This window comes from Herpailurus yagouaroundi, unplaced genomic scaffold, assembly GCF_014898765.1.
Source record: "Herpailurus yagouaroundi ecotype Mexico unplaced genomic scaffold, PumYag 182, whole genome shotgun sequence".
NCBI classification, from domain to species: Eukaryota; Metazoa; Chordata; class Mammalia; order Carnivora; family Felidae; genus Herpailurus; species Herpailurus yagouaroundi.
Window position 1 is genome coordinate 10,339,926 of NW_024412413.1, and position 7,724 is coordinate 10,347,649.

The window sequence follows — 7,724 nt, forward strand, 5'->3', positions numbered from 1 at the left end:
CTCTCTTGCCCCCATATTCCTGGGGAAGTGCTGCCACCCAGTGGCCATGGGGAAAAAAACACCTCCTGGGGCGCCAGGGCCCTAGCGGGAGTCTCCACCTCTCCGATCCAGTCGCTGCCACCACCCGCCGCCGGGCTCTGGTCTGGCTGGGGAGACCAGGAGTCCCTGTACCCTGTGGGCCCTGAGTGAGAAGGGTCATACGCCGGGCTGTGACCAAGGTGCCCGCCCCTCAGCGCCGCTGTGGCCCCAGCACAAGGCCTGACGCCTCACCGACCGCTGGCTTCAAAGACCCCGGTGGAGGCCAAGAAACTGGGGGTGAGGGGATGAACTTTGGTTCAGTTGAGCAGCAGCACAGAGATTTGGAGCGTGGGTTGGAGAATCGAACATAATAACAGTAGTCCTGGCAGCTGACACTCATTGGGCCTTTGCGTCGGGCCCTGTGCCAAACAGTCCCCGTACGTTAGCCCAGGTAAGGTCACTACAGTCCTCGGAGGTGACCGGAGACGCCCGAGAGGGAGCCGAGGGGCAGGATGTTCCTGTGGCGGATGTGAGCGGACATCTTCAAGGAACAGAAAGGCCAGTGTGGCTGGAAGGGGTAGGGCGGAGCGCAGGAATCGGTCAGTGAGGTCAGCGGGGGTCAGAGCCAATGTTATTGGCACCCCTGTTTCCCGGACGAGGCTCTGAAGGGTTAGACACCTCTCAGGTCATCGCGGGTAAGGCCGGGGTTTGAAGCCTGATGCGTCTGACCCGGAGCGGCTCTGTGATCGGGCTGTGCGGGTGTGGACGGGTGACCTGGCCTCTCCAAACTCAGCCTCCTCAGCTGCACAAGGAAGGTAACACCTCCGACTTCGGGGCGTCGAGCGAGGCCCCGAGTCAAAAGGGGAGCCCAGTGGGAAGGGGCATGATTGTAGATTTGTAGGGAGCTGGTGAGGGGGGCTGGACAGACCATTGGCTCAGTGGTGTCCATGTGACCCTGGAAACCTCACTTGACCTCTCTGAGCCCTGGTCTCCGTGGGTAAATGGGTACCATGAGAACTTGAGTGTTGGTTCTAAGTCAGACCATGACAATCCCCTGCTCGAACCCCTCCGCCATCTTTCCAACACACGCGGTCTTCTCCCAGATCTGGGCCTGCCTGCTTCTCTGGCACATGGCCCAGCTTTCCTCTCCGTCCGCATTCTGTTCCAGCGCCTTTTGCTGTTCCTGGAACGTGTTGGAATGTTTCCACCTCAGGGCCTTTGCCCTTACAGCGCCCTCTGTCTGGAGCATTCTTCCCCGGGTACACTCACCCCCTCACTTCATCCGTGTCTCTACTCACAGGTTACGACCTCAGGCAAGCCCTCCCGGCTCGCCAGCTCAAGTGCAGCCCTCGGCTGGTCTCTCTGAACACCCACTCATTCCCCAGGACCACAAGTTGCCCGCTGGCAGGAGCCTGGCCTGTCCTGGTCACGCCTTTCGCCAACACTTAGCACAGTGCCCAGCACGTATAACATTTAATGCACATCTATTGAATGAATGAATGACTGTATCATTGAGACCGCCGCTCGGAGGCTGGGGAGTGGCCAGAGACAGCGGAGGGCTCAAAACCCTCAGAATCAGGGCCCCAGACTCCATCTGCCTGGACAGTCGCAGGTGCCTAGCAGAAGAGCAGAACAGTCAGATCTGTAGGTGGCTGGACCCCACTGGCTACTGCAGCAGGTCGGTGGGGGTGGGGGGAATCTCCCCTCCCCCAATCTGAGCAAAGTGGGGGAGCAGGGCCCAGGAACTGCACGGCAGACCCACAGACCGGAAGCTACGATGCAAGGCAGAAGGGGGCCACTCGCCCAGTGGGTCAGCCTGGGGGCGATGGGTCTGTGGAGGACAGATCGCCAGATCCTCCTGGGGACAGGAACGTCCCTCCTGCTAGGCCAGCAGTGGCCGAGGAGGAGAATTAGCATTGCTCAGAGGCATTTGCATCCTTCCAGAAGCCCCTTAGCGGCTTGGATGGAGCCGTGGACCTCCCTGCCCTCCTCTCTTCTCAGTGGCGTCCTCCACTAGTGGGCTGTGGGCTCCCGTGGGGCCCTGAGTCCCCCCAGCTGTCCCCAAACCGGCTCTATTCCTGGCTCGGCTTGGCATGCAGTGGGCTGACCCCTGACCTTCCCCCCCCACACACACACACACTGCTAGTGCTCTGCCCCCAGAGTTAGGTCAGTGATGAAAGCCTAAGGGGGTGGAAGGAGAGGGACAGTGCCTGATTGTTCCCCACCCCTGGCAGCGAGGCCCCGCGGGCCTCAGTGTGACTGGCTGTGCACGCTCTTGCGTTCGCCCGCCACCCCCACCCATGGTTGCCTTTCCCTTTCTCTAGTTCATGAGGTCTCGGGCTCAAGTGGGAAGTTAGCAGTCGTGTGGATGCGGGGACATCCCCAGAGATTATGAATCAGTAGGTTCGTGGGGGGGGGCCCATGGTTCAGACACAGGGCAGGGACCCCTGGGAGGACCCCCACTTTGGAAAGAGCCTAGGACCAGAGCCAGAAGACCTCGGGCACCACTGGCCTCCTCCGAGCCTCCGCCGAGTGTGCAATGGGACCTTGGGAGGCTTAGGAGAGATCCAGCCCCACAGGAACGCTGTGAGGGTGACATGTGACACCGATGTGAACGTGTCTGCTCCCCCTTCCCCTCTGATCTGCCACGGCCCCGCCTGCGTGTCAGTCTCTCTGTCTTGCCCCATCTGCCGAGCGGTCCAGCTCTGTTCCAGCTGGCCTGATCACTATAGCTTTATAATAAGCCTTGATGTTTGCAGGGTAAGCACCCTACCTCCTTCTTCCGTGAGAGTGTCTCAGCTACTCTTGGTGCTTTTAGAATCCGCTTGACAAGCTCCACCGAAACCCTGTGGGGGTTTGATCAGGACTGAATTGAATCTGGACATTGATTTGGGAAGAAATCTGTGATATTCAATCTCCCTGTGCAGGTTAATGGCTATCTCTCTGCATTTGCTTAGAGTTCTTTCTTTTACTGAAAAAAAAAAAAATTTTTTTTTAACGTTTATTTGTTTTTGAGAGACAGAGAGACAGAGCGCGAGCGGGGGAGGGGCAGAGAGAGAGGGAGACACAGAATCTGAAGCAGGTTCCAGGCTCCGAGCTGTCAGCACAGAGCCCAACGCGGGCCTCGAACTCACAAACCGTGAGATCATGACGTGAGCTGAAGTCGGAGGCTTAACTGAGCCACCCAGACGTCCCTCTTTTACTTTTTATTAAGAAAAATGTCAAGTGTACAAAAAGACAGAGAGGAGGGTAACAGAGAACTTTCTACCCCTTACCCTTCATGACCGCTCTCTGTTCAGCCATAACCCTGTCCCTTCCTGCCCCTTCTCCCTTCCCAGCATTCCTTACTTTCAAGCAAGTCTCTAGGGTCTCCTTTAAAGTCTTCTAATAGTGTTTTTGATTTTTTTTTTTTTTTTGGTCTTACTTTTTGTTTTCAAATAGTTCTAGATTGACAGGAAGTTGCAAAAACACTATAGAGAGTTCCTGGGTACCCGTCACCGAGCTTCCCCTAGTGGTGACATCTCACTTTATCCAAACTGGGAAACTGACATTGGCCCCACCCACAGACCTCGTTCGGCTTCCATTCGTTTTACGTGCATTCGTGAGCGTGCGCACACGAGTGCGTGCATGCGTGCGTGTGGGGTTCCATGCAGTTTCCTCCCTTGTGTGGACTCGTGTAATCACCACCACGAGCCAGACACAGAGCTGTCCCACTAGCTACCGTCTCCCTTCCCTCCCTCCTCCCCAACCCCTCCAACCACTAATCAATTCTCCCATTCTCCCTCTCTCTCCTTTCGTCATGTTGAGAACGTGTCACATTCGTGAACCACACAGCATGAAATCTTTCAAGATAGGCTTTTTTCATTTCCCATAATTCCCTCGAGTCCATCCAGGTAGTTGCATCTGTCAATCGTTAGTTCCTTTTCTATTGGCAAGTGATATTCCACGGTCTGGATGCACTAATTTTTTTCAACCATTCACTCAATTAAGGGCATGTAAATGCCTTTACAATTATGCTCGGCGTCTTTATTTGTAGTGAGTTCTATGCCCAACGTGGGGCTCGAACTTGCCACCCCAAGATCAAGAGTCACCTGCTCTATAGACTGAGCCAGCCAGGAGCCCCTGTTTCTTATTTTTGACTATTACAAATAAAGCCGCCGTGCGTAATTGTGTAGGCATTTTCATGTGGATATTAGTTTTCTTTCTCTATAACAAGGACCTAGATGTGTGGTCTTTGGGTCAAACGCTAAGGGTGTGTTTCGCTTTTTCAGAAACTGCCAAAGTATTTTCCAGGCGGGCTGTACCTGAGTAGCGTTTTGTGCTTTTCTCTGTAGGTATTTTGTCAGATTTAAGTTTTGTTATTATTGCAAATGGAGGATTTTTAAGAATTACACTTTGCCCTCGTGCTTATAAACGTGACTGCTCTTTACTGAGATCTAATGTACACAATATAAAAGTAATCATTTTATTTTATTATTTTTTTTCTTAATGTTTATTCCTTTTTGAGGGACAGAGACAGAGTGCGAGCAGGGGAGGGGGAGAGAGAGAGAGAGAGAGGGAGACGCAGAATGCAAAGCAGGCTCCAGGCTCCAAGCTGCCAGCATAGTGCCCAACACAGGGCTCGAACCCATGGACCGTGAGATCGTGTGACCCGAGCTGAAGTCGGACGCTTCACCGACTGAGCCACGCAGGAGCCCCGTAAAAGTAATCATTTTAAAGTGTACAAGTCAGTGGGTTTTCAGTATATTCCTATTGATTGGATATTGGAATATTCTATATATCTGTTACATTTGATTCGTGGTTCTAATAATTTGCCTGTAGGGGCGCCTGGGTGGCGCAGTCGGTTAAGCGTCCGACTTCAACCAGGTCACGATCTCACGGTCCGTGAGTTCGAGCCCCGCGTCGGGCTCTGGGCTGATGGCTCGGAGCCTGGAGCCTGTTTCCGATTCTGTGTCTCCCTCTCTCTCTGCCCCTCCCCCGTTCATGCTCTGTCTCTCTCTGTCCCAAAAATAAATAAACATTAAAAAAAAATTTAATAATTTGCCTGTAGATTATTTGGGGTTTTCTATGTAGACAATCCTAGCATCTGCAAATGATGCTTTCCAATCCTTACACCTTGTTGTTTTGTTTTATTATTTTTTTTTTACTCTCTTATTGCCCTATCTAGGACCTCAGTTACGATATTAAATAGACGCATGGATGCAGGCAAAATTGCCTTGCCCTGGATTTTAAGGAATTTTGTCTACTGTCCCGTAAAGAACCGTATTTGTGCTGGGTTTTGTCAATAATCTTTATCAACTGAAGGAAGTTCCTTTCGATCCCCAGTTGGCTAAAACATGTTTATCATAAGCAGAGGTTGAAATTTATCGCCAGTGCCGAGAGGATCATATGACTTCTCTCCCTTAATTTATTAACGTGATGGAAGCCATTAATAGATCTTTCGAATGTTGAACCACCTTTGCATTTCTGGGGTAAACCCGATCGGTCCTGATGTATGTATCCTTTTGATTCATTGCTGGGTTTGTTCTGCTACTGTTTTATTTAGGGTCCTTGCATTGACTTTTTCGCAAGTGGGACTGGTCTGGAAGGTCCCTTTGAATATAGTATGCAAATGGCAAAGAGCCGTCTCTGAGCTCAAGTGTCTCTCTCAGGAGGCCTGTGTCTCTTCTGTCGCTCTCAGGGTCCCTCTCTGTCCCGCCCCGTACACACTGCTCCTGCGGCTGACCAAGGGTCGGAGCCACGACCAGATCCCCGAAGCAGCTGCAGAGGATGGGAGCTAGAGAATCGGGACCTTGAGCTTTGGAAGAATCTGCAAGGCTGCGACTCCCGAGACCAGCCAAGGGGCCCCTGGGCCTCTCATTGAAGACGGAGGCTTAAGAGAAATCCCCCCCTCCCTTCTTCTTCTGGTGGGGAGAGCCCTCCAGAGGAAGTGGCTAAGAAGGGCCCAGGGTCAGGGGTTAATGACCCCATTGTGCTCAAGGCTGACGGATGGCCCAGCGTGTCACCAGGGAGACCCCTTCCCCCTCCCAGCCATCATCTGAGGGAGGCATCCCTGCTGGCCTTTGATAACCGCTGAGGGCCACCCCCCTGCCGTGGGGGAATGCCAGGCCAGCCTCTTTGGCGGGGTCTGGTGTGCTGGGGCCCCAGAACGTAGGTCTCTAACCCCTCTGCTTCGCACCCACCCCTATTCCCCACCACCAGACACTCTAAGTAGTGGGGGTGCTGACCAAAGGCGCTGGCCATGACCCTCCCCCCACGTCTGGGGCACCCAGTACAGCCGGTCCCGTGCCAGCCCCGCCCCTCTCGTAAATGACCACATCCTCAGAAGTGACCCGATGTGGCCCAACATTTTGGATGGGACCCGGGGACACCTTGGTCCAGGCTGTCCTCAGGACCAGGGGTACACAGCCAGGTCCCCTGACTTCCTGCTCAAACGTGCCCCTTCTGAGGCCAGGGCTGGATGCTGAGGTGAATCAGATACGTCCTCCCTCGAGGGGCTCACAGGCCAGCAGGGAGCGGCTGGGGGCGGGGGGGGGGGGGCGGTCGGAACATGAACATCAAAGTTGAAATGTGGTAAGTTCGGTAAGCACAGAGTACTCTGGGGTGTCAGAAGAGGCACCCCTAGCCCAGCCAGGAGGTCAGGGAGGCTTCCAGAAAGAGATGATGCTGGGCTGACTCTAAAAGGGTGAACAGAAGTTAGACCAAAGGGCGTGGCGGCGGCAGCAGCAGCAAAGAAAGGCATCCCAGGCAGAGGGAACAGCATATGCGAAGGCACAGAGTAAACCCGGCGTGGTGGGTGTGTGAGCCACAGCAGTTCAGTGGTGAGACGTGAGGCTAAGCGGGTCGGCAGGGCCAGGGCTTCCAGGCACTGACAGGCCATGCTAGATGTTGAGACTTGGCGGTTTGTCGCTCGGGCGGGGAGAAGAGATGAGAGCCGGGTTCTAACTGTGCCCCCATCCATCCATTTAGTCTTTATTCATCCGGCTCCCTGAGCAGCAGCGTGACTGGGGCAGGTCACTTCCTCATGAACAGCCCCCCACGAGCTGGCCCCCTCTGAGCCGCCTGGTCCCAGCCCCCAAGTGGAACCTGGAAGACACAGCCGGATGATGAACGCAGACATACCGCCAGGGAGTGCCGTGTGCAGCGGCTGGTCTCAGTCCCAGAACTGCCATAGGGTGTGGGGGACAGAAGCTTGGAAGAGATGGTCTCAGGGTGAAAACAGGTCTTAACAACAGCCTCTCGGAGCCACAGCAGCCCCTGATGTGAAGGGGGACTTCTTGTTAGAGGGGAAAAATACAACCCCCCCCGCCCCACCCATGTCACTGGATTTTCTGTTATTTGCAGTCAAAACGCATTCCTAACTGACCCAAGCTCCTTACCTCAAGCTGAAAAATGTATAAATACACTCCAAGATCTCGTATAGTCACATAAATAGATCTTCCAGAGAAACGGGACTCCTTCTTAAAGACAGGATACACACCATGCCTTCATTTCAAATAACTTTATTTTTTTAACCAATTTTATTATTTTGAGACAGAGAGAGACAGAGCACGAGCAGGGGAGGGGCAGAGAGAGAGGGAGACCCAGAATCCGAAGCAGGCTCCAGGCTCCGAGCTGTCAGCACAGAGCCCGACGCGGGCCTCGAACCCACAAACCACGAGATCACGACCTGGGCCGAAATCGGACGCTCAACCGACGGAGCCACC